Raw genomic sequence first — 27,377 nt, forward strand, 5'->3', positions numbered from 1 at the left:
AAATAGATAAATCAGTGGAAAAAATACATAACAGCATAAGATTAGGATGCTGGTTTACCAAGATTTTATTTTAAAAGCAAAAATCATATGAAATTCTTTTAATCATTTTTTTATGCTTCTCTCTTTGGGGAATTGATACCACTTAAAGAAATGAATCCTAAAGGTGGCTGCTTTGTACAGGATGATAACTAGTACTGCAGTTAGAGTACATTATTTGTGGCTCTTTCACAGCTTTACATTACTATCTGCAGAGCCTGTTACCAATATTTGCTTTATTTCAAATCATTGTTTGAAAAACCATAAACTGTTTTTTCACCTCAAAGAGTTTGTTTTTCAAGAAAGACATTCAAAGAGGAAATAAGGCCCCGAGCACGTGAGCAGAGCAGACCAGCCTCCCCCAGCCAGGGTGGTTCCCGGGCCCTGGTGACATCAGGCTTTGCTATTCATCGCGTCTGACCAGAGACAGCACACCTGGCCGCCTGCCCTGGGGCAGTGCTGGTCCTGCTCAGCTGGTTCACACTCCATGCAGCTGAAACCCAGGCAGAGCCGGGCTGTTGGCATCATTGCCAAAGACAACACTTGGCTCACACAGTGAGCACACCCAGGGGGCTGCAAAGCCTTCTTGGGCTCCAGCCTGGCCTTCAAAGGCAGGAAGTTGTGGCTGAAAAGGAAGAGAAAGAAGCAAAGTGTAAAGACAGAGGGTGCTGGGTCACCCCAGAAGCAAAGCCCATTTCCCAGCCTGGCCTGGGGGCTGGGAGTGGGAGCAGCCGAGCAATTGAGACTCAGAACCGCCCCTCTCCACCGACACCAAACTGCTGCCTGTGTCTAGTTTGACTACTGAGTAGTCAAATAAAATTTATTTCCAAAAATAACGTGCTAAAAGTAAGTTTGGAAATCTTTGAACTAGGGGGTCCTGATAGACGTGTGGTTCTCGAACACAATCATAAAACTTTTTACAACATTCTTCCATTTCTTCAGCTGTAGAGGGAAAAAATGGCAGACTAACACCTGCCCTCCCGACCTTGCAGGGCTGCTGGAAGCATCAAATGAGGTCATAGCCATCTCAGCTAAGAGGCGCTGGGGAAACAAATTTATTATTTCCTTCCTGTATAATGGAGGGCATATCCGGTTCAAATAATTAGTCATGCAAACAAGACCGTGTGTTTCTTCTAGAAGGAGAAGAAGAAGGAGATGAAGAGGAGAAGGGGTGGGTAAGAAGAAGAAAAGCAATAACAGCTCAGTTATAATTTATTTTTTTATTTTTTAATTTTTTTGCTGAAGAAGATTCACCCTGAGCTAATATCTGTTGCCAATCTTCCTGTTTTTGCTTGAGGAAGATTCACCCTGAGCTACATCTGTGCCAATCTCCCTCTCTTTTGTATGTGGGTCGCTGCCACAGCATGGGCTCCGATGAGCCGTGTCATAGGTCCACGCCCACAAGGGCCACCGAAGCAGAGCGCACCAAACTTAACCACTAGGTCACGGGGCCAGCCCTCAGTTACAATTTTAAAAGGCAGAAACTGTTCAAGTGCCTGCCACTTACAGGAGATGGGGGGGTGGGGAAGGGAAGGGTGGAGAGGAGGACTCTTGTATTAAGCACTTTCTGTGTGCCAAGCATTGTGCAGCGTGCAAGATGCTTCATATGTTTCCCTGAAGCCACACAGAAATGATACAGGTGTTGTTATCCCATTTTACAGATCAGAAAACTAAGGTTCAGAGAGAATAAACAACTTAGCCAAGGTCAGGCTGAGACACTACTCACCCAGGCTGGCTGCTTCCAGGGTGCATATTCCCTCCACAGCCTAACGGGGGGCCTCTGGCCCTGTTCCTCTTTCTCCCTCTCTGTTGTCTCCCTGAAGGTCTGAGGTATCTCTTCCATCCTCTGGGTTATTTCCTCTGTGCGGATCCTCTGCCCTGATTTCCAGCCCCCTGGACAGTTCCCAGTCAAGATCCCACTGTCTTTAGAAACAGTCTCAGAGGAGCCCCTCACCTGCCACTCACACACCCCTCCACTGGGGGAAGCTCATCTTCTTCTCCCAGCCCAAAGCTCAAAATCACCATCACCTGCTGGTCATTTCTTCCCTTCGCGGTACACACAGTCACTCAATTATCTCGAGTCTTTCTTCAAAATATCTCTTACCTTTCACTTCTCATTTCTGCGTTTTCTCTTCACATCCTAGCACTGTGAGCCTTATGTCTGCCTGGTTTCTGCAGAAGCCTCCAGCGGGTCTCCCTCAGCGCCTCCAGTTAATGCTGCCAGATGCCTCACCCCATGGCCGGCCCGGCCCGGCACGCGCCTTCACAGGATCACACCCTGCCTTCCTCAGATCCGTCCACACAGCCCGTCACTCGGCGCCCGCATCTGGGCCCCGGGCCTTCCAGCCTTGCGCCCCACTCCTCCACTCCCCGGTTCCTCAGTTAAGCAACAGGACTGCTCACTGCACAGCACCCCTACCCACTTGTGGCCCCCAGATCCCACAGCTGGCTGTCGCCTCCTCCCTCCTGCCACTTCTCAGGCAGGCCCCCGAGCCCTCCCTGCAAAGCAGGCAGGGCTCGTTAGCTGTACTGTGCATCGGGCAGTCATTACACGCTGCCTTGTCACTCTTCTCTGCAGCCCGGAACGGGCATTGACACAGACTAATGCTGTTTAATTTCCCCCCAGTCCGCGTCTCATCACCCCTGACAGCATACACCACTTGAAGGGGAAGACTGTCTACTAGGTCTTAGTTTCTCCCTACAGTGCCTAAAACGTAGACCGTAGGTGCTTAATACATGTGCTGATTTCCTTTTTCTTCCCACATATGTTGGCCTCAAACAAATAAGGCTGGTCAGAATAATAAGCATGAGCGCTGGAAGCCTGATTTTGGCCACCACAGGTCTCCCTCAGGCCAATTCCATCCTAACCCCTCAGCTCAGTTCCCTCACAGGCGTCAGGGACATCAGCGGCTCTCAGGGTCGCTGGTCTCCAGGGAGGTCTCGGACAGACATCCCAGCCCAGCTCCGCCTGCTCATTTGGTGATGCTATTTCCATGGCCTTCCCTAGTCTCCAGCTAAAAGGAAACATCCCTGGGGGAGGGAGGCTCCCTAAAAACCCTGAACCCTGGCACCCTCATAGGTGAAGCCACCTCCAGCCCGGGACACCCCTGCCCTGGGGAGAGAAAGAAGACACTGCACCTTTAAGTCTGCAGCCGGTTGAGAAAAACAAGCTGTGATTTATATAAGCGGGAAAATCATGTGATTTGCAGGAACGCTCCCTCCTCTCCGGCCCCCTCCCCGCGTCGCCTCCAGCCCATCCCAGAGGGGCCCCGGCCGGCGGGGACAGGAGGGGACGGGCGGGGCGGGGGAGCCCGAGCCTCCATTCACAAAGCGGGGCCGGCGGGCCGAGCGCGGCAGGACAGGGGGGCCTCCCGCCCTGCGCCCCATTCCTGCGGCCCCGGGGGCCCGGGAGGGCGGCCTTCGCCCCGGGGCGCGGCAGAGTGTGCCCCACAACAGTCTCGGGTGGGCTACCTTTAGGAGGGTGGGAGGCCCCGCCCCCGCCGTCCGCTGCCCCCGGGGTGGGTCGCACAAAACCCGGGGTCGCCGCTGCCCCCGCGGGCTGCAGATCATCCCCTCCCCTGGACCGGGTCGGCCTGCCCCCTTCGGGAGAAAGTGTGCAATGGAGAGACGGAGGCTTTCCCCCAACTTCTGAGCGAGGAAGAAAAGCCAGGGGCCCCCACAGACTGGCTTCTGTGTCCCAGAACACCCAGCAAGGGGGAGAGCAATTTCAGAAATAATTTGGTGGACGTGATGAAAATCAGCCATTTCTAGAGCTGAGAGGCGGCTGTGTTTAGCCCAGGGGACCTAGCTTTGAGGAAAAAACCCATGTGGCCTTTTCAGACAGACCCAAGGAAAATAAATACATGGTTCAGAGCCCTAAGAACCAGCACAGGTCTTTTAAATATTAGAGGGAGGGTGGTGTAGCTGCGAGGAGCCCACACCCACGCGGAGTCAACTCTGACAGCTTCTGGAGGAAGGAAACCCTCAGGTCCTCCTGAGATGCAGGAACTGTGGAGTGGGCAAGACTTGGAGAGGCCATCCTCCTGTCTCTGGAGGAATATACCAAGCCCTTCCAGGAAGTGCTTCCAGTGGGAGAGGATGAACAATCCCTTCCAACACCAAGCCTGGGAGAAGCTGGGGGCTTTCTCAGGGAGAGGAGCTGGGAGGAGAGGTAAGAGTTCTCAGTGCCATGTCATTCCCAGAAGCCACAGTGATGGGCTGTGAAACTGCCCAAGGAAGGAAGCCCATGGCTTCTCAGAGTAACCAATTCCAGGGGTTAAACCTTGTCACAGAGAAGGTTTTCATTCCATTTTAGTCCCCTCCCTTGGTCATCTGCTGGGGATGCTAAGGCATAGGCCCAGTGCTGTCACAGGGGAAAACCATGATGCAATTAACCAAGTTGCTAACACATCATCTTCCATGACCTCCAGCGTGGCCAGCAGAGCTTGAAGTCCACCCTCTGCATCCCACAGAGCCAGCTGGGCCCTGAGAGGTCATTCTGGCCCTCCTCCAGTCCCCCGTCTTCCCAGAGGGGGGGTCTTGATGCTGAGATAGTTTCCAGAACAGTGCCTCAATGCCCTCTGTCACACCAGCAGTACGAAGATCCTTCCTGAAGGGGGAAGCTCAAGTTAGGCAAGTAGTCTTGATTATTCTTTAAATCCTGAAGAAGAAAAATACAAGTTAACATAGGGATTCAAGAGAATAGCACTCCATGCATTCAGATAGATACCAACTTAATTCATTCAGTTATTTAGTGAGCTCCTTATGTATGCCTGGCCCTGAGCTGGGCAGCAGGTAGGGAGTGGGGACTGAGGGGCCCCTGCCCTGAGCCCTGACTTTCTGCTCCCCTACTCTGCCTCCCAGGACAGGAGCCTGGGAAAGACTTTCCTCTCCTCCACCAGCGTCCATATGTCCCCTCGCCAGCCCACACCCAGCATGTGCTGCCCCCAGTTCCAGCTGCATACGTCTCACATGTCGGCCAAGACCTCTCCTATCAGAAGGCGATAGCTCTCTGGTGGTTGGGTGGTGGGTAGAAGCAGTAACGCAAGGGCTTGTCCAGAAAATGAGATCAAAGTTGGCAGCCTCCTGGGCCCCTCCTAAAACTTATAATTTAGTTCAGGCCCCACTTCACTCTGTGCCACTGGCTGTCTCTCTTTCTTCACTGGTTCTCTGATATGCCTAGCTGCCCCCATCCAGGTCTCCTCTTTCCTAAGGTTCCTGTGCCGGGGGCCCACCCATTTCAGAGCCCTCCCTGGTGATTCCAGCTACCATCTTCCTAAGGCGGTTCACCCACTTCCACAGGGGGGCCTGAGCCCTGCAGCCCCCCCCCCCCACAGCTGTTCTGTAACACTCTGCAGTGAGGGTGCTCAGCCGTCCACTCTTAACCACAGGCCTGTCAGCCTCCACCGTCCGACCCTCCTAGACCGCACCAGCCCCTGCCTTGTTCCAGTCTTTTCCTGTGTTGTCCTATTTCTGGCTTCCCTCGGCCATTCACAAGCACAGCCTGATAATGCGCAAAGGGAGACCTAGCAATAAGCCTGTGGTGAACAAACATTTTAAAGGAACAAACAGAAATGATGGCTGCAAAGTAAAAACACTCTGGAAGCCACAAACTTGGTTACTTTCAGAGAAGCCAGATCTGGACCTCTGAGGGTTTTTTTAAATGCACGAAGGAGTGCAATGAGTGAATGAGTGAAATCAGCTTATCTCGGACACTGTCTCTTTCAGAAAGCGGCCTTGGAAGAAAAAAGGCGCCCTAGCCCCTGCCAAATTCCATTCTGTTTCAAATTAGCCTTCCAGCAAAATGAGGGGGCTGCACTCGCTGGTCTTGAAGATCTCCACGCACCAAAGCTCTGAGGCTCCCCAGTTCTGCCAAACCACCTTTTAGAATGCGCCACATGCTCATAACAGAGCAGAAAATGCAGCTGAAGCTCAGAATTTGGCTTTCCCTGCAGGATCTTCAGGCCTGTTTCCCTCTCTCTCCTTTCCCTGAAAGGGCCTCTGGTCTTTCCCAAGCTGCTGAGTAGAAGGGAACACACAGCTCCCCCAGAGCAGAGGGGCCTGCCAGAGGGAAAGCTGGCCTGGCCCCAGGACAGGCTCGCCTCTGATTCTGCAGAGACATTCCTCCCTCCCAACTGGCAGGGAACTTCTAAAACTTCTGAACAGCACATTCTTGGGCCAGCTCAGGCCCCACGGCATCCTGAACCCCTCAAGTTTATAAGCTCAAGCTTATAAACTTTTGGTGGCAACTAACGTATTTGGCAAACCTCCTCAAGTGTGAGCCAAGCCAGGCCCTTTTCCCCAGGACCCAACTGACAACGAGAGACTCAGCTGGGACAAAAATGGGGTCCAGCCAGATGAGCCCTGAGCCTTGGTTCTCTAGGCCAAGGCTGGAGAGGGCCAGAGGGAAATGTCCTCAGCCGGCCTCACCGCCACCACGCAGGCTGGTCCTGAGATCGCAGGATGCATCAGTCATTCCGGGCAGGGCTCCAACCCCAGCCCACACTCAGCCCAGGACCTGATCAGAGACTCGCCAAGCATTCCCAGTAACACGAAGCTCGCTTTCCGTGCCAGGCTCCTCTGGGGTCTCTGGGCGGGAGCAGGCGGACCCTCTCATTGGGCTCCTGCTGTGTCCGGGGGTCCCAAAAGCATCTATCTCCATCAGAGACCGTCACAGCCCCAGATCTCTGCTTTCGGGCAATTTTAAAGAGAATGTTGTTTTGAAAGCTCAAGACATGTTCTGGGCTTGGCTTTGGTTCTAGCTCCATCTCCATCTCTCAAAAAACAGTCCTCTTCCCTGTGAATATGGAAATGCTGGAGGCAGTAAGCTGAACTGAGGGGACCTCAGAACCTCTGCTTCCTAAATTACCCAGGCTTGCGCCCTGTCTAGATTTTGCCACATGATCTCCAAGAAGAGAAGATCCACATCCATTCCTTCCTCTAGGCTGTCTACCTGGAATGCCTGCCCCTAATATTCAAGAAGATGTGAGCCCCATTCCACCAACTGTGGGGACTCCATCATTGTGTCCCCCCAATCTCACAGTCCGTTTCATGTCTTGCCCCCACCACCATCTCTGTGCCCAGGATTCCCCAGGGGGTTCTGCTTCCTCTGGTGACCTCCAGCTCTGATTTCCTGTGTTTCCACCTCCCACCTCCATCTGTGTCTCACCTCCTGAGGCTGCAGTCCTCGCCCAGGGCCTGTCGTGCTCGGGCTGCTCTGTCCCTGCAGTCCCCCCTCCAACTCACACAGTTGGACTTTCACTCAAATTTGGGGTAATGGAGGAGAATCACAGTGAGCACGTGAGAATCTCCTAATAGACATTATGCTCCTCAAAATGCATCATACATTCCCCACCTCGGAAATTTCCCACTATTTCCTAAATCCCAACTTATACTATCTTCTCCAGCCTCTCTTCTCCCCGAGACCCCTCTATCCAAACTCTAAGTTCCTGCAGATTTCTCTTGCAGAACAATTTGTCTTGCCTTCAGCATGCCCAGAGGGTCCCCCTGTTCCCCAGAGCGCCTTCTCCATCAGGTTTCATCACAACATAAGCCTCAAAACAGAGGACGCCCCACCCCTGGAATGATAAAGCACAGCCTTTTGTTTCTATGTAACACTTTCTTCCTGTCATCCCCCACCACCACCCCCTTACATCTGGTAACCCTGACAGTCAAGGAATCCACCCTAAAGTGCTCCTGTTCTTTTTTCTAACTCCTCTATGGCATGGAGAACTGCTAATCAACACCTCTGTTGTAGTTGAAAGTGATGATCCAATTAAAAATAAGTCAGCATAAGACAGACAAAAGGACAAATATGTATGATTCCACTTACAGGAGGCCCCGAGAGTAGTCAGATTCCTAGAGACAGAAGGTGGACCAGTGGTTTCCAGGGGCTAGGAGAGGCGAGAACAGGGAGTTAGCGTTTAATGGGTACAGAGTTTCAGTGTGGACAGATGAAAAGGCTTTTGAAGATGGGTGGCGATGGTTGCACACCAGTGTGAATGTACTCAGTGCCATGGAACTGTACACTTAAAAATGGTTAAAACAGGGCCGGCCCAGTGGCGTAACGGTTAAGTTCACGCACTCTGCCGCGGCAGCCCGGGGTTCGCAGGTTCGGATCCTTGGCACGGACCAACGCACCGCTTGTCAAGCCATGCTGTGGCAGCATCCCATATAAAGTAGAGGAAGATGGGCACGGATGTTAGCCCAGGGCCAATCTTCCTCAGCAAAAAGAGGAGGATTGGCACAGATGTTAGCTCAGGGCTGATCTTCCTCACCGAAAAAGAAAATATATATATATATGTGTGTGTGTATATATATATACACAATTTAAAAAAGGTTAAAACAGTAAATTTTATGTTGTATATATTTTACCACAATAAAAAAAGTAATGCCAGCAACATTCACTGACCCCAAGAAAGACTTGCAGTTAATTCAACAAATGGGGGCTTTTTCCTTTGCCACCTTGGATCCCAGAGCTCTGTGAACACCTGTCATGGAGTCCCCAGCTAAGGAGAGCATCCTCGCCGGCTCTCAGACTTGGTGGTCAGTCATCTCTCTGCCAACCCCACCCACATTGCTGTAGGCGTATTCTCCCTTTCCAAATTGATGGAAAACAGAAGAACCACAGAGGAGTTGCCCCTGAAACAGGGACCTTCAGACCTTGGTTCTGCACCTAGTTCAGTCATTAACTAGCTGTGCACTCTTGAGGAAGTTATTTAATCTCTCTATCTCAATATCCTTAGAAAGAAAAAGGAGAAGATAATAGCCAGCCCCAAGTGAGATAATGGATGTGAACACACTTGGAGAAGTGTGTGCAAGCTGGTTTCATCATGTCTTATTTCACTTTGTCAAACTAAAAACATCGCAAACATAAGGAGTTGCAACCTGAAAATAAGGAGGTAGACAGCAAATAGCTCAGTAAATACAACCCAAAATTAATATTTTGATCTTCAGTCAACATCCCTAAGGCGTCACCCTCATCCAAGGTGGAATGAAGCAAAGACCTTCACAGTTTGGTGTCTGCCACGAAAACCCCATTTCACTGAGACACTTATTTTCGTTGTGATTAGCTTTTATTCAGAGCCAGGATCTGGCTTTGCCCACAGGAGGCCCATCACACTGCTTCGGTGATGAGGTTCCAAGCAGGAGCATAGTCAGGGAAGGGAAGACAGGAGAAGCCAGAGAGAAGAGCTGTGTCCTGTGAGCACGAATTCAAAAATGGCACCTTCCAATAATGTTCAGATCACTCGAAAACGTTGACGTGACTGTCGAAAGACTGGTGAAAAGGTGCCAGCACAAGTAGGGTGGCTACAGGACCACAAATCCCATCAAGAAGGTGGTCCGCAGCTTCAGCTGGCTGTGTTGGCTGCCCCTCAGGCTGACCAACAGCTGATTTCGCCACTGTCAGAAGGCGGCCAGCCCTGGCTCTGGCTCCAGAGGAGGCAGGAGGTGGTACTCCTCTCCAGTGAGAGTCCCTCTTTCCCTCAGGCCTAAGGAGGAAGTTCAGGTCACTCAGGGCCCAGGTGAGTCCACACCTGGCCCTTCCCCTTCCTCCCTTTGGCCAGCTCTACCTCACATGACCCTTTCTGCTGCTTCTCTCAGCTTCCCTTCCCTTGGAGGGGAGACTTGTCAGTGGCCCTTCCCCACCTCCTTGAACACCCCAAAAGGCGAGGTCCCAAGACTCCAAGTCTCCAGCCCTGGCCACACCTCAGGACTGTCTCACAGACCTCCCAGGGACCCAGCTCAGCCCAGATGGAAGTCATCTGGGTAGGGCTTCGTACTGATTTCACCAATAATTACGTTATGCTCATCCACACCCATTCCCACATCACCTCCTCCCGAGTCCCCTTCCCACTCACTCAGGCAGTGCCAAGAAGGGAAAATGGAAGCAGACCCAAAGGAACCCAGGCAGGCAATCTAGGGACACAACCAGGGCCCAAGGCTTGGACCACGGACAACTTCAGGCTCTCGACCTCATCAGGCCCAGGCTCTCCCACAGCCACGGCACCTCAGCTGCAGAATCCGTAACATAAAGCAGCCAATTCTTCCCTAAGGCACAGGAAGGGGTATGCAGAGATTTCCCAAGAAGCTGGCTCCCTTCAGGGTGGCCTGTTTCCCTTCCCTCCTCTGGGCCTTGGGCACTCCGGGCACCCCGGGTGGCCTGTCCTTGCTGCGGCCCCAGAGCCAGCCAGAGGCGTCTGCGGGTCACCCGACCCCAGGGGCAGAGGTTTGTTGTGAGGCTCTGAGAATGTCGCTAGGAGTTCCAAAGTGTCCTTCTTTCCCATTCTGTGGGTTTTTAACTTTCTTAGTAACCAGGCAAGGCTGACCAAGGGGACTTTGACCCCATGGGCACCTGGAGGAAGAAACTGTTCCTGCAGATGGGGCCTCATCCCGCCATCCTCTCAAAGGCGGCCTGTTCAAGAGCAGGCAGCTCTCACGCCAACCTGACCATACCTCCCGGAGGAGTTGGGGCAGGAGGGCAGGGCTGGGGGACCTGAGCAGTCACTCCGGCTGGGAGCTCCCTGGAGGGGGAGGGAACTCAGGAACCCCCACGTTCCTGAAAGAGCCGGAGTGGTTCCTCACAGGACAGCGTGAAGAGCCAATAGCCAGACCTCAGCACAGCCTGAAATGTCTGAGCCACCACCTCCTCCTCCACTGGCCACCCCCCCAACTCCTCCGTGGAGGCCGGGGTGGGGGACAGGGGAGGACTATTACCCCCTACAGGCCCTCCCGCTTCTCACAAAGGCACCCTCTGTCACAGCCTCCCGTGCTGCCCCTGTCCCCGCTCTCCCCCACCACACGCATGCACTGCCTGCAGGAGCAGCTCCCTAGCGTGTTCATGTCGGATGCTGTCTCCCAAGAACGTGCTGGAACAGGCTGCACATGACTAACTGCCGGGGTGTCTGTCAGGCTCAGCAGACGTAATTACAGGGCCGCCGGCCCCGCGCAGCCACACCTGGCCGTACAGTCAACAGCGCTTCTTCCTGTCGAGCTGGGGGGAGCTGAGAGACAGGGAGGCGACAAACCACAATTTGAATCATTTGGAGAGAAGCTATAAATATAATAATGAGTCATTTGTAAAATATAATTTCATCCAAAAGCCTGGAAAAAAGGGGAAAGAAGTTCTTATGCTATTTCAGGATAAGTTGTTCAAGGGTGTTCTGCCAGAACCTGGGGAGGGGACCCAGCGGCCCACCGGGGGCTGGGCTGGGCTTCGCGCGCGCGCGCACACGGCCACCCCCGCCCCGCGCTTCCCTCATCATATCCTGGGACTGGAACGCGCACGATTCGCGGAGTTCTCTCCTTATAGGAGAGCTGATAAGGATCGTGAACAAGCAACCTTGAGTCCAGGCTGTGCAGCTGCAAACAGTTTAGGGCAGGCACGCTGTTGTTTTTGGCAAACCCTTCGCCAGCCTGGGGGCCCTCACAGCGTTTCATGCTCAGGGTGGCTTTTCCAGTGTGGCTCCAAGGTCTCTTCCAGAGCACTGGGAAGCCTCCATTCCAGCCCTGGGCCCCAGCTGCTCTGGGGAGAAAGGAGGAGCCTTACAAAGCTCCATCTGGGGAGTGGGCAAAGGTCACTCGGCTGGACCCAGGTCACCACTCCTGTTCGTGGTAGTTGTGAAGAACACGAGCTGTGGAACTACATTTTTTCTAGGTTCAGTTACAGCTGGGCCACTGAGTATCTGTGTGACCTTAAGTAAGTTACTTAACCTCTCTGGGCTCAGTTACTTCATCTATTTCATGGGTTTAATAACAGTATCTTCCTCAAATGGTTGTTGAGAAAATGAAATGAGTTAGTAAGTAAAGCACATAGACTAGAGCCTGGCATGGTGAGCACTCGGTGATGTTAGCTAATAAGCTTCCTGTTACTTCTCACTGGGCTCTTGGTGCAGCAAGAAACCACAGGACAAAGGCACCATGACGTATGTGAGGGACCCTGGGCCACCATGGATAACCAGGGTCAGGTCCTCTGGCTTGTCCTTCCGCCATTTCATCATTCAGCTTGCTTGTTGACCCTGAGCAAACTCCTTAATCTCCATGGCTGAAGCGTCCTCTTTATCCCTCCTGCCGTGCAGCTCTGCCTCTGAACTGAACTGCAGGCAGCTCAGGGCAGGAGGGAGCATTCCACCTCAGGGTTAGAGCCAAAGTCAACTGGTCCTTTGAAGCCCCTGAGTGCATACTGAGGTTGGTTCTCTTCCTCTCCTCCCCTCTTCTCTTCTCTGTCTCTCCTTGCCCCTTTCCTTCCTCTTCTTCATGCTAGGTCTCTCCTCCTTCCTGGTCTTCTACCCCCAGGGCAGAGCTGGGAGGGTGGGATGAGGTTAAAGTGCTTGAAGCCTCTGTCTCACCCAAACTGCTGAGTCCTTGTCCCCTGTTGCTGAGGGTGGCCTTGAAAGCCCTCAACAAGATTTCTTCCCCGAGGTCCCCTACACCAGGGAGGCCAGAAGAGGTCAACAGAAGCAGTCTCCACTGCTTCTGGGGGGTCAATATTCTGCATTTTCCCTTCTCAGAACCAGAGCCCCACGGCCAGCCTGAGCCCGGAGGGAAAAGTGGGAGGACATTTACTCAGCAGGAGCCTTTTCTCCTGTAACTGCCAAACCACCACCCCTCTCACGAAGAGGGCACACCTCCATGCTGTCCCCATCCCACCCCAGCTCTGACCTTTCTCCTCTCCTGGCCTGGGTAACTTTTTTTCTCCGATAATTCTTTAATATACCTGTCAGTGTTCACATTTCCCTGAATGTCTTATAATTTTTTCCATTGTTACTTCGAATTAGGAATCTAAACAAGGTCCATACATTGTGATTAACTGATCTGTCTCTTAAGTCTCCTGTAGTTTGTAGTACCCCCTCCATGTAAATGTCAATCTCTCCATTCTCTCTTTCTCTGCAATTTTTTTTGTGTGTGTGAGGAAAATCAGCTCTGAGCTAACATCTGCCAATCCTCCTCTTTTTGCTGAGGAAGACTGCCCTGGGCTAACATCCATGCCCATCTTCCTCCACTTTATATGGGATGCTGCCACAGCATGGCTTGACAAGTGGTGCATCGGTGCGCACCCGGGATCCGAACCAGCGAACCCCAGGCCATGGCAGCGGAGCGCTCGCACCTAACCACTTGCGCCACCAGGCCAGCCCACAATTTTTCTTTTTATTAAAAAAAATCTGGTTATTTATCCTACAGGATTTCCCAAGTCTGGATTTTTTTTTTTTAATCAAAATACAGTGGTGTCATTTAACATGTTTCTCTGTCCCTTATATACCCTGTAAATTGCTAGTTAGTGCTGGAGACCAGATTCAGGTTTGATTATTATTATCATTTTTTGCTTCTGTTTTTTGACAAGAGTACTTCACATAGGTGGTGAAGTGTGCCTCCATCAAGGTATATAATGTTTATCTCTTTTTTTGTCATGTTGTCAGCCATTGTTGATCATTGCCTAGATCCGTTCATTCATTAGGGGGGTTCAAAATTGTGATATTCTAGTTACATCATTCCTTCTTCATTTATTAGATGCAACACTGCATTTCTAGTGCTCTTTGTTGCCTCCTTTGCATCCCGACTTCTATCTAGGATAATTTTCCTTCTGCTTGAAGGACTTTTGTCAACATTTCTTATACTGCAGATCTGCTGGTAATTAATTCTGTCACATTTTGTCTGAAAAAGTTTTCATTTCACCTTAATTTTTGAAAGACTTTTGTTGGGTATAGAATTCTAGGGTGAAAATTTTTTCTTTTGGTACTTTCAAGATGTTGTTCCATCTTCTGGCTTTCATTGTTTTCAATAAGAAATCTTCTGTCATTTTTATCTTTGTTCCTTTGTACATAAAGTGTCTCTTTTTCTCTGCCTGCTTTTAAGATATTCCATTTAGCATTCGTTTTAAGCAATTTGATTATGATGTATCTTGGTGTAGTTGTTCAGTTTCTTGTGCTATGGGTTCATTGAGCTTCTTGGATCTGTGGGTTTATAGTTTTCATCAGATTTGGAATATATTCGGCCATTATTTCTTCAAATACATTTTCTGCCTTCCCCCTTTTCCCCTCCAACTACACATATATTAGGCCCCCAGAATTTTGCTCACAGATCACTGATGCTCTGTTCTCTTTTTCTTTTCTCAGTCTTTCATTTTGGATAGTCTCTATCACTAAATCTTCAAGTTCACTCATTTTTTCTTCCTCAGTGTCTAATCTGATGCTAATCCCATCCAGTGTATTTTTCATTTCGCATTATATTTTTCATCTCTAGAAGTTTTATTTGGATTTTTTAATATCTTCCATGCCTTTATTTAACATGCTTAATCTTTCTTTTGCTTTCTTGACCATGTAATTGTTTTAATGTCTTTGTCTACTAATGTTCTTGTCCTAACATCTGTGTCATTTCTGGGTCTGCTTCTGTTGACTGATTTCTTTTTTTTGTTATGGGTCATATTTTCCTGATTATTTGCATGCCTGGTAATTTTGGACTGGATGGCAGACATTGTGAATTTTACCTTGTTGGGTGCTTAATATCTTTTTATTCCTATAAACACTCTTGAGCTTTGTTCTGGGACACAGTTAAGTTACTTGGAAACAGTTTTATCCTTTTGAGGCTTGCTTTTAAATTTTGTTAGTTGGGACCAGAATATCCATTAGTCTATAGCTAATTTTGCTGCACTGCTGAGGTACCTTCTGAGTACTCTGTCTGATGCCTTGTGATGTATGTGGTTTTCCATTCTGGCCAGTGGGAACGTAAACTATCCTTTGCCCTGTGTGAGCTCCAGGGATTGTTTGCTCTGCCCCTTTTGGGTGGTTGTTTCCCTGGGCTCAGGCAGTTTCCTCACACACATGCTCTGACCAGTACTCAGCTAAAGACTCGAGGAAACCCTCTGCAGATTTCTGGATATCTCTGTCTCTGTCTTTCTCTCTCTTTACTTCTCTGTCTCCTCCTTCCTCTCTCTACATCTTGCTTCTCTCTGGTACTCTTCCCTGAAAACTCTAGCTGCCTTAGCCTCCCTGGACTCCCTGGTCTATCTCCTCAACACACAGAGACTGTTGGACTCTATCTGGGTTCCTCCTGGAAACTCACAAGGCAGTAGACTGGACAATCACAGGACTCGCCTCATTTGTTTTCCCTCTCTCAAGGATTGCTGTCCTGTGCTGTCTGATTTTCAAAACCATTGCTCCATATATTTTCTACAACTTTTTCATTGCTTCAGGTGGGAGAGTAAATTCCATCCCTGTTTTTCCATCTCAGCTGAAACCAGAACTTGGCCTGGGTAACTTCTACTTAAGTTTATATATTCAGCCCAGGACCCTGCTCCCAGAAGAGTTCCCTGCTCCCCACCATCATCTCTACCACTCCATATTGGAGTGAGCTTATGATACCCTACCTGTGAGTGTGATTATTGTTCATGAGTCTCTCTACAGGGCCACTGTGTCGCTTCCTAGTCTGTGAGCTCATTTGGGGTAGGGTTGTTTCTACACACCTTTGTATCCTCTCTGGTGTCTGGCATACAGTAAGTGCTGAACTAAATGTGTAGGAGAATGAATAAAGAGAAATCTGTGGTCACTTGGCCACCACCAACTAGAACCAAACAACAATATAGCCATACCCATAACTGGTATGTGCTGGTAGACTTGCCATAAACAGTGGGCACTAACTCAGACAGCTGTCCTCTGGGCACTTCCCTCTTCCTGAGCTGAGGTGGCCATGTCCAGAGCACTCCCAAGAATGTGGCTTTAAATATCCTGACCTTGACAATTCCACAGCCTTTGATGGAGGGTGTGTGGAACTGAGACACATGAGTCACCCAAGGTGCCAGAAAAGTGCTTCACTAAGACTCTTAGAACACTCCCTGTCCTGAGGTGTGGTAGAGGGAAGAAAATAAACACGAATAAGCCTATTAAACACTTTCTCTGACGTTTGGCACGTTTCTCACCCCCACAGATGTGTCCAGAACTCTCTGCCTGTACAAGGGACACTGACAGAGGATCCCAGGCATATTCATTGCCAGTTCAGTGTCTGGACAAGGCCACCCCAGTAGGTGAAAAGCAGGATCAAGCAGAATCAAGGAGCAGGGGAGCAGGGGCTAGAGGCAGACCAATCTCTGGAATCACAGTCTGCATACTTCCCAAATCCACCTTGGTCCTAGAAACCCATGCTTTTCGGGTCTGGTAGACAAGGCTCTACCAAGCTCCCACTCTGTGCCCTACACAGTGCTAGATACTGTGAGGACAGAAGAAGTCCTGCTGCCTGTCCTTAAGGAATTTAATAATTTCCCTAAATGCAATGTCTCCCAAAGTGGTGTTCCCTAGTCCCCTGCATGTGAATCATCAGGGACATTTATTAATAATGCATATTCCTGAGCCCAATCCCAGACAGAAGGAATCATATTCTTTGGGGATGAAGCCCAAGAATCTATATTTTTAATAAAACATCTTATGTACATAAAAGTGTAAGAATTACTGCTTTAATGTTTTATCCCTACGAAGGTTCTTTCACTGCATTTGGGGACCTAAGAATTATGTTAGGACTTGAAAAGTCTTGGCCCTTGTCATCTGGGCTTAGAGTTTCTTTGGCACGATAACTCCTTGGTAGGTTTCCAGTCTGTTTGCTTCTGGTAGATTCTATGAGCTAGTATATAAAACCAGAGATCTTGCTGAGACCAGTCTTTGAGTCTGCAGTCTGGTATGGGTATTTCTTTCCCTAAGCAATAGGCCTTAGTGCTCTTCCAGACACCCAGGCTCACGTTTAATCTTGAACTATACCTTAGAACAATTGGGGAGGCACCCAAGTCTGGTCCTTGTGTGTGGGCCGTATCCCACTTACATGGGCTTGATGGTTCGGTTCCCTTTGTCTTGGAGGGAGTCAAAACCAGGAGGTGCTTAGGAATGGGCTAGGGAACAGGTTCAATCCATATCCCAGTCTTATCTCATGCAATGCATTCCCCCATCTTTACTTCTGCTTATACTAACATACCTTGGGGCAAAGCATTTAGGGTTTTCCAGTCCTGCCAGTTTCCAGAATGTCAGCCATTTTTTTTTTTACCATACGCAGAAATTACTTCTCTTAGCAAAGCTGTATTTTCTTTCTTCCCTGTTTTTGGATGGCTAGTTTGAACATAAGTTTACCTCTTTATAGTACCTTACTAACAGCAACAAGAAGGAGCCAGCCCAACACAACACTCTAAATTTCTCTACCAAGAAATGTACTGCTGCAACCACAGTAGGCATGTGACCTACATCCCAGGACACCATAGGAAACTGTATAACTGTCTATATTAGACTGCCAGCTTCTCACCCAAGATGTAGAGGTTCTTACTGCCCTTCATCTTACCTCCTTAGTTGAATCAATTCCATTTTTTAGGGCCTGCCTCTTGGAACTCCCCATTCATGGTACTAATTTCTGTACTAGTTAAGACTCTTTCAGTTGGAATAAACAAAAATCTGACTCAACTAGCATAAACAATAAAAAGAATTTATTGGCTCACATCACTTTAAAGTTCAGAGAAAGAGGTGGCTTTGAACAAAGCTTGATCCAAGAGTTCCTACAATGTCACAAAGGACTCAGTTTCCCCCCTCTCCCACTCAGCCTTTCCTGGTGGCTTCATCATCATGTTTCATACAGTGGCCTTCCAGCAGCTCCAAGTTCTCCCATTACAGTCACAGAGTGGCTAAGGCAATTCCAGACTCACATCCTCATACTAGTAACTGCTTTCCCAGTCCTGAGACTCATATTCTCTCATTCATGTGAAATGAGTCAAGTGCCCATCTCTGAACCAGCCACTGTGGCCAATGTTCTGGTTAGCTTTGGGATAGTTGGGGATAACAGTCCATCCCACCCAAATCCCATGGCTGAGAATGGGTGAAATCCTCTAAGGGGAAACCATGTACCGAAGCAGGAGGTAGGGAATGGCTGCTGGGTAGGCAACCAACAAGGAGTTCATAGCCAAGTGGAAAGGGAGACAGACACCTACACGGTGTTACCAAAATGAGGTTAGGACTGTAACAGAAATGGGATGACATTAACCAGGGGAATAAAAGAAGGTGCTCCTAAGTCTGCCTGGAGAAATTTAGAAAGGCTTCTTGAAGGAGTAGAAGATTTCCAGGTAGATAAGGAGGCAAAGAATGAGGGAGGGCATTCCAGGCAGAGAGGAAAGCATGCATGAAGGCATGGAGGCTGAGAAAGTCTGGTGTCTTCAGGGCATTCCAAGACCTGCTGGAAAACAAAGGAGGAGGGAGCGGCTGGGATAGAGGGGAGCGCCAGCAGACGGAGCTGGACAGGTAGGCAAGGTCAAGCCACAAAAGGCCCCCTAGCCACACTGTGGATTTAAGAAGTTATCAGGCAGGTGACAGGGAACTTCTAAAGAGAATTTGAACAGAAGAATGACATGAGACTTTTGTATCAGAACAAGGATTCCGGCCACAGAGGGGAGGATGTCTTGCAGGGGTGCAAGATCCCAGACCTGGTCCTACCCATCTCCGCATCTCAGTGAATGGCATTATCCTTCTCCCTCTGTGGTGTCATTAGTGCTTCTCACCTAACAGGCCCAATCCCCCGCCAGTCACAGGGTGAGACTGCATTTTCCTGCCCCCTTGAAGTGAGGTGAGGCCACGAGACTTGATTGGCTAAAGAACACTGAGTGCTATCGTAAGGGATCTGCCACATCCCCTTTCCCCGCCTCAAGTGATTATGGAAGCAGGTACCGAGCCGCAGCCTCTGTGACAATGGTTCTTGATGACAAGAAACTCTCCTAACAATCTGTGATAGATACATAGCAATAGTGAGAAGTAAACCTTTGTTGTATTAAGCCATCGAGATGCGGAGCTTGTCTGTTGCTGCAGCGTAACATAACCCATCCTAACTGATGCACTGCGCCTTTGCCAAGCCAGAAACCTAGGCCTCATCAAGGGATCCTCCCTTGCTCTCACTCCCCACCTCCACATACTTTGGAGTCTACCTCTAAACCTCTCTCCAATTCATCCATTTCTCTCCATCCCAACTGTCACTGCCTTGGTCCACACATCATCCTCTCCTGCCTGGTCAGCTGCAGTCTTCTCCCACTGCTCTCCTCTCCTCTAATCTTGTGCGAGCCACTAATTTTTTTTCCCTACTTAAGCCAAAGTGATCTTACTAAAACTCAGATCCAGCCCCTTCACTCTCCTACTTTAACTCCTTCAGGCTTCCCATTTCCTTTAGAAAAAAGTCAACACTTGTTAATAAGGCTCTCAGGATCCCATATGATCTGGCCCCTCTTTGTCTCCAATCTCTCTTTTCTCTTCCTCCTTCAGACTTCAAAGAAGCTGACCTGGGACCGGCCCCATGGCTTGGAGGTTAAGTGCGCGCGCTCCGCTACCGGCGGCCCAGGTTCGGATCCCGGGCGCGCACCGATGCACCGCTTCTCCGGCCATGCTGAGGCCGCGTCCCACATACAGCAACTAGAAGGATGTGCAGCTGTGACATACAACTATCTACTGGGGCTTTGGGGGGAAAAAATAAATAAAATAAAATCTTTAAAAAAAAAAAAAAGAAGCTGACCTTTCTTCAGCATCTTAAATTCGCCATGCTCTTCCTGAGCTCTCATACATGCTTTTCCCTCTGTCTGAAACTCTCTCATCCCACCTCTGCCTTGATAGTTCCTACTCAGTCCTCCGATTTCAGCTGAGATGGCACTTCTTCCTGAAAGCTTTCCCTGAGCCCCTAGTTCAGGGTTAGATACCCCTCTATGTACTTCCTTGTGCTTACAGCACCTTGAACTTCTCAGATTATATCACTTGTTTGGTATCACTGGCACTCCATAAAAGATAGGGAGGTCAGCCTCATGGTCCTCAAGAAATGACCACCTGAACTAAGGGGTGGCTGCGGAGACAAACGAGGGTGAGGGTGATGAGGGAAGCAGGTAGAACGACTCCCATGTTTCAGGCCTGGGTAATAGAGGGATACTAGTGTGACAATAAGGAGTTTAGATTCCATCATGTAGGTGACGGAGCTGCGGCAGACAACTTTAGGTGCCCACACTACACGTCCTTGGCCCACCTCAGATCCGGCTGCAGCTGCAGCAGAGGGTCCCCCACCCACTGACCACATCCCTTCTCAGTAGCTGCCATATCGCTGGCTTTCTGCCTCGGGGGAAGCCTGGGGAGCTCCCTCAGCCAACATACGGGCAGCCCCAAAATATAGGGAGGTTAATGTCCCCAGCACAACCTTCCAGAAATGGGAGATGAGAGGGGGGAATAGATGTCCCAGCCTCCCGTTCTTCTGAGGGACAATTTGAGATACTTTCTACTCAGTTCCTCAGGGGCCCCAGCCAGATGAGCCCCAGCCGCCCACCGTGTTACCAGCTCAGGAACACACTCTGTGGCTTTTCCTCCTCCCCCACCTCACTCCCCTCTCCCCTCCACTGCTGTTTCCCGGGACCACCTCCCACCTAAACTCCCTGAGCCCACAGCCCACATCCAGGTCTCAGCCCTGCTCTCATCCCATACAGGGGCCCCTGAAGACATTTTGACAGAGGAAACAAGAGGAGAAGCAGATCGAAGGGAAGCTGTCAGTACATTAACCACATGTTTACTGTGAGGGGTCCTCAGGGATGTGACCTCTGCTCAACCTACAGAACCTTTTTGCCTTTTTTTTTTTTTTTTTTTTTGGTGAGGAAGATGGTCCCTGAGCTAACATCCGTGCCCACCTTCCTCTACTTTGTATATGGAATGCCGCCACAGCATGGCTTCATGAGCAGTGCGTAGGTCCACACCCGGGATCTGGACCTGAACCCCCGGCCGACACAATGGCGCACGCAAACTTAACTGCTGCGCCACTGGGCCAGCTCCCTTTTTTGCCTTCACTTGTCACTGTTGACCTCTCTCTTTGACGTGCTTCATGGACACACTACTTCCGTGGTATTCCTCCTGTGTTCCTGGCTACGACTTTTGGTTTCCCTGGTAAAATGAAGCTGATGGTGTCAAACCTGGGTGGTGGGCACATGGGCGGTTGTGGTCATAGTTTATGCCTTTGTGTGTTCTACCCTTTCCAAAATACTTTTTAAGAATAACTTTTAAGTGAAGTTTCTCATGTCATCTCTTTTCCGTCTACCCCAGTTGTTCTCAAATGTGTGCAAAAGCATATTCAGGCATCCCCTTGCCCTCCTGCCCTGGCCCCAGCTATTTTTCTGACCTTATCTCGCACCACGCAATCTTGTGCTGATGTTGCTCCAGCCACACTAGCCTTCCTCCTCGTCCTCAAACACACTGATAAGTTCTCTATGACCTTTGCACTTGCACAGCCACAAATGATAGATGCCACTACGTGATCCCTGCTCAAATGCCACCGCCTCCAAGCAGTCACTCTAAAATAGTGCACACACACACACACACACACACACACAAGCTCTATCATACTGACCTGTTTTATTGTCTGCATAACACTTATCACTATCTAAAATTATCTGGTTTACTTATGTGTTGACTTGGATTTTGTCCACTAGCTCCGTATTATCTAGCACTCTAGTAGGTGAGTTCCTGTTTACCGCTTTATCCCAACTCCTGGCATATTCAACTGCTCAATAAATATTTGTTGGATGGATGACTGGATGCATGCCTACAGAACTCATGAGAGAGAGCTGGGGGTGTAGACTTGGGAGCCGTTATCCAACAGTAACAGTTGAAACCATGTCAAGAATTGGGTTGCCCAGTGAGAGCAGGGAGGAGAAGTGAAGAAGACAAGAATAGAACCCAGGAGACACACACAGAGTGGGAAAAGGAAAAGGAGCCTGGGAAGGAAACCATGAAGACACGGCCAGAGAGGCCTCGAAGAAGCACTGGAGGGAGACCTGCCCTGGAAACCAGGAGAGAAGAGAGTTCAGGGGCAGGAAGTGGGGACAGACACAGCAGGGAAGGGATTGGACTGAAACGTGCCCATTGGATTCTGGTCACTAGGAAGTCACCGGTGAACATCCAGTTCCAGAAAAATGAGGGGCAACTGGCAACCAATGAAAGACACTGGATAAATGCCTCGGCCTCCTGCCATTTTGAGGAACAATTCTGACGTCCTTCAGAGGGTCCCCAGCAGGACAGAGCCCCAGCGGAACAAGCTCAGAAGTACAGCCTTTATTCGCCTGTCTTCCTTTCCTGCTTCATTCTCCCTTCTCCCTTCTCTCTACTCCCTCTCCCCTGCTCCCTGGGATCCCCTCCCACATAAACCATTAGCATTTGAATCCTCTCTCAGGCTCTGCTTTCAGGGAAATCTAACCTAGAACAGACTAGTTGCATTTCTCATCTCTCTCTCTGTCTTTCAGGGAGGAAACGAGACTTTCCCTTACATCTCATTCTCCAGAGCCGGTCCGTGTGCCCATGTCTACACTAATCATAACCACAGGGAAGGGGATTATTATGATTGGCTTAGAAGTCATGGTCCATTCCCTGGGGCTGGACATACCATCCATTGAGAACACGAGGCCAGATCCTGGCTCCCTCTCCAAACCATCAGGATTCCCATGACTAATGAGTGTGGGGGCACCTCACAAGGATGACACCTCTTAACCCCTGCACATCCCCCCCCCCCCCAGCACCAACCACAGCTATGGACTACTGGGCATTCAGTGCATACCGCTGCTCTACAGGGCACTGTGCTGAGAGCTGGGGGCCACAATGCAAAGACCATAAAATAGAATTCCTGACCTGAAGGGCTGTATCATCTAGACACATTATATACACAAGACTATGATGCAAACATACAGAGAACAGCACAATTGGTTCTAAATCAGAGAAGGAAGAATGATCAGTCAGGATGGACCACTTTATGCTGAAGAAACAAACAACCCCTCAGGCTTAGCTATCCCACACTACACAGCCCGCACAGGCGACAGGAGGTTCTACTGCATAGTTTCATGCTTGTGCCAGAAGCCAGCCTGACCGAGCAGCCAATTCTGGATATTGCTGAGCAAGAGGGAGAGAGAGCTTGGGAGGGTTTTGAATTAGCAATTGAATTCTTGGCCCAGAACTGAAATGTATGACTTCCAGTTACAACCCATTGGCTAAAACTGGTCATGTGGCCCTATCCAAACTCAGAGAGCCAGGAAGTGAGATCCTACCATATGCCAGGAGGCAGAGAGACAGAGGTATTTGGTGAACAGTGTAAAGACTTCCAGAAAGCATGAAGGAAGAATGACATTTGAACTGAGCTTTGAAAAATAGTTTGATCTTCAATAGACGAAGTTAGGGGCGAGGGAAGAGGACCTGCCAAATAGAGGGCTCTCTAAGAGAAGTCGCAGGGGCCTGAAGCCTGGCCAGTGTGACCAGTGCCAGGCTTCACCAGGGGGCGAGGATCGGGCTGGGATTGGAACCAGACAGGAAGGCTGAGTTTAGACTGTGAGGGGCTTTGAATATCATAATAAAGATTTTATATTCTAATAGACTATTGACAAAGGGAGCTACCAAAAGATTTTTAAGCAGGTAACTAACATGATCTGATTTGTATTGTAGGAAGATAACTTTGGCAGTAGAATGGGAGACTGGAAGGGAGTGAGACCAAAGGCTGGGAAGCTATAGGAGGCTGTTGTAAGAGTCCAGGCAAGCGACAAGGAGGAACTGAGACAAGGGAGGGGCTGGGAGGACGCCGAGAAAGAGACAGATGGGAGAGACACTTCTCATCTAGAAAGGATCACTGCCGCTTTTTTCTTTTTTTTTTAATGAAAATATTCAAACATACACAAGAGAAGAGAAAATAGTTTAACGATCCCACATATACCATCACCCAGTCTCAACTGCTATCCACACGTAGCCATTTTTGCTTCATCTTCGCCCCCCCACCCCTTCAATCCACTACATTATTTTAAAGTAAATCCCAATTACCATATCATTTAATCTGTAATTTCTTTGTTATATGTCCTAAAAGATAGACTTTTTAAAACGTAACTACAATACCATTATCACAAAAATTAACAATAAAAAAATTAACAGTAATTAATGTTATTAAATATCCGGGCCAATAGCAAAATTTCCCTGATGGTCTCATTTTTTCCCAGTTGGTTTGTTTGAATCAGGATCCAAACTAAGTCCACACATTCCATTTGGTTCCCCCTCTTTCTCTCTCTTGTCATTTACTAGTTGAGGATTCTGGGTCATTTGTCCTAGAGAATTTCCCAAATTCTGGATTTTGCGGATGGAATCCCCCTGTTGCCATTTGACATGCCTGTCCCTCCTGCATTTCCTGTGAGCTGGTGGCTGGATCTAAACCTTCCCTCCTCTGAACAGAAGCAGAGAGAGGAGAAGGGAAGGGAAGGGGGCCATTATTTACACAGCACCTACTATATATATGCCAGGCACTGTGCAGGGTCTTTGTAAAAATTATCTCATTTAATCCTGCCCACAACCCTTTGAGGTGAGAACTCATTATCACTGTTTTGACAGATAAGGAAATCGGGACTCAGGGAGGTTAAGCAAACTGCCCAAGCTCAAAAAGCCCAAAAATGAAGGGGTTGGAATGCGGTTCTATCTGACTCCAAAGCCCCTTCTCTTCCCACTGCCCCCGGGTGGGGAAGGGGCTTGACATGATGGCAGTGCCGGGAAGAAAGCCTGGCTATCCTGACTCCTGGGACAACTTCGGTATTAATAACAGATATTGTGACTTCCCATGTGCCAGGTACCTTACATACGTCACAAGGACCTCAATGATGGATGCATCATTAGCCCCATTTTACTGGTGGGGAAACTGAGGTCCAGAAAGGGTAAGCGGCTTGCCCTGGGTACTGCAGTTGGAGAGCAGCAGAGCCAGGATTCACCCCCAGGTTTGTCTGACGGCAGATCCCATTCTTTGCACCACTGCCCTATGTGGCCTTCTCCTAGTGGATGGCTCCAACCTTCCTGGTGGCCGTGGTGGGATGGAGCTGGGTGCAGAGACAGGAATTGGCAGAATGGCTTTCCTAGCTGGAGTACTGGAGAGCAAGCTCTTACTGTTGGCCCAGAGTGGATCTACTCCTTTCTGCCATATTCCCCAACCAAGGAACGGCATATACATATACTCGGCATATACATATACTCGGCTCATGGCAGTGAGGCGGCGAGGGAGGGCCAGCCCACGCCCTGCCCCATGAATCTCCGCGGCAGACCCCCTTCTAGAGCTTTCTCAGGAGGCCCCACTCCCTGCTGCAGCGGGGCAATAATCCAGGAGGAGCCCCTCAAAGAGGAGACGGGGGCAACGCTCCCCGAGCTAGGAAGCCCTGTGAGCAGGCAGCTCTCCCTGCCCAGAGCTGCCATGGACAATCGGACAATCGGAGAGAAAAACCGGGACATGCTCCCCAACCGGGATATTTTGTATGCTTTGCACTTGCTGCTGCGTTTCCTTCATCTAAAAGCTCTAAAATTTCAAATAAAAAGGTACAATGAAAGCAGCAGCAGGATAAATAGCCACAGTGATCTGAGCTGAAACCCTGGAAGCTTTATTCACATCTTTAGAAAAATTCTGAAGGCTCCTAGTAGCAGCTGCAGTACAAAGGCTCACACTTTAATTCTAAGGCTGCCAGAAATAGGTCTGTCAGGCCTGAAATATCACTGCATTTCATTACTCTTAAATGTGCATTACCATCTCTGCCTCGTCACCAGCTGGGGGCTTCTCCAGACCAGCTCCAGGGAGAACCAGGAAGCTGGGACTCGTGGGGAAGGGGAGAGGATGAGTTGAGGCTAGAACACGAGGACGGGAAGGAAGACCTAGAGCGCTTAAAGCCTCAAAAGGACCAGATGAGACGGAGAGGCCCACACAGTGGAAGATCCTGTTATTAACACGTCCCCAACAGGCAGGCACTTGGGAGAGTCTGAGTCACCAACTCGGGCGGTGAAGCCAGGAGGAGGCAGGGAAGAAGCAGGAGTGGTGGGGTGGCGGTGAGGACAGGTGTTGAGCAAAGACTGAGGCCTGAAGAAGCTGTGGGTAAAGGGCACTGAGGCCTTCATGCCTGGCGGCAGGTAGGAACCAATGGAAGGCAAATTAGGCCATCAAGGCTGGGGAGTCTGAAATCATAGGCATGGGCAGCCAATGAGAACTCTTGGAGGGAGAGGGCTGCTGGAGGTTTGGAAGTTTGGAGCCTGGAGCAATCTGCATGCTTATAATAAAACTGACACTCAGGGCAGCTCTGAATAATTCAGCAGCCACTGTGATCTCCTTACAGTGCGTGTCCCTGGGGTACAAAGGGAGAGGGGCTGGCTCGGCCCAGGCGGGCTGCCGTCGCCTGGCTCTCTGAAAGGGCGTGACAGATGGGCCAGCGCTGGCCACCACGCAGTCACGCTCCACACGGTGATTGGTTTTCAAAGGAGGACAGGGTTTGTGAATGGAGCCAGCTTGTTGCTTGCCACCTTCAAATGGACGCTGTGGGGTCGCATGGCCAGCCAGGGCCCCCTTGTGAATGGGGCATCACCAGTGGGTGGTGAACAAGCCAGAAGTGACTCCCCGTCCCCTCCCCCTGTCACTGCTGAGGCTGAGGCGGTGGGAAGGGGGAGCAGTGCCCCTGACCCTTCTCCCTGCTGACAGGTTTAACCCTCCACTGGTCCTCTTCTGGGCTAGCCCTGTATGAGTTAGAATCCAGTTAGAATCCAGTTGGTACATCCAGCTGCATGTACCAAAAAAAACGTTAGAACAAGAGAGTTTATTTTCCTCTCATGTAAAGAAGTCTAAAGATAATAAGAACAGACCTAGTTTGTCAGTTCCACCACCATCAGAGACCTAGGCCCCTTGCATCTTGTGGCTCTGCCATCCTTACTCTTTATGTGCCACTCCTGGCCCAATATGGCTGCTCACGCTCCAAAATTATGTCCACATTCCGGCCATCAGGAAAAATGAAGATGGGAAGAAGGGGCCCAGGGCACATGCCAGCCATTTTTTGCAATTTCCCAGAAGCTGCCACACAAAAGCTTACACTTAATAGACCACAACTTAGTTAGACGGTTACACCAAGCTGCAAGAGAGGCTGGAAATGTGTTGTTTGTATATAGGGCCACTTGTTTGCTGGCAGACAGTTCTCCACGGTTCTATTCCATTTCTACACATCTTGCAAGTGAAGCACTGACTGTCCTTTGTTCCAGACGATCATTTCCAGGATGTAGTGAACATCCATGGAAGGTACACAGTGCCTTCCTCCAGAGCAAAGGGCGAATCTTATAAAAGATTTGGGTTCTCCAAGTTCGGGTTCCTCTCCTGAAGTGCAACCCGCTGTGTGTGCAGGCACCTCCTGGCCCTCTTTGTGAAGCCCTGTGGGAACTGAGGCTGATACTCTTCTGCTGCTATTGCTGTAAGTAATGAACTGCCCTTCGTCTCTGGCCCAGGAGTCTTAGCTGCTGCCAGCAGCTATGACACGGGCTAATTTGTCAGCTTATAAAGAGGACAAAATC

The 27,377-nt window shown here is 49.8% G+C and overlaps 1 long non-coding RNA gene across 1 annotated transcript in view; it reads right to left on the minus strand.

The window, feature by feature from the left end:
• Positions 1-882: 882 nt before the first annotated feature.
• The window catches only part of LOC147914690 (uncharacterized), a 40,188-nt gene continuing 13,693 nt past the window's right edge, over positions 883-27,377 (minus strand). Inside the window, exons 2-3 of the long non-coding RNA XR_015554921.1 lie at positions 7,868-7,928; positions 883-4,696 (exon numbers count right to left, since the gene is read on the minus strand). This is a non-coding gene — a long non-coding RNA (uncharacterized LOC147914690). The remainder of the gene's footprint in view (positions 4,697-7,867; positions 7,929-27,377) is intronic.

Source organism: Ceratotherium simum, chromosome 17 (assembly GCF_057802395.1).
Source record: "Ceratotherium simum simum isolate JZ-2026a chromosome 17, ASM5780239v1, whole genome shotgun sequence".
Taxonomy (NCBI): Eukaryota; Metazoa; Chordata; class Mammalia; order Perissodactyla; family Rhinocerotidae; genus Ceratotherium; species Ceratotherium simum.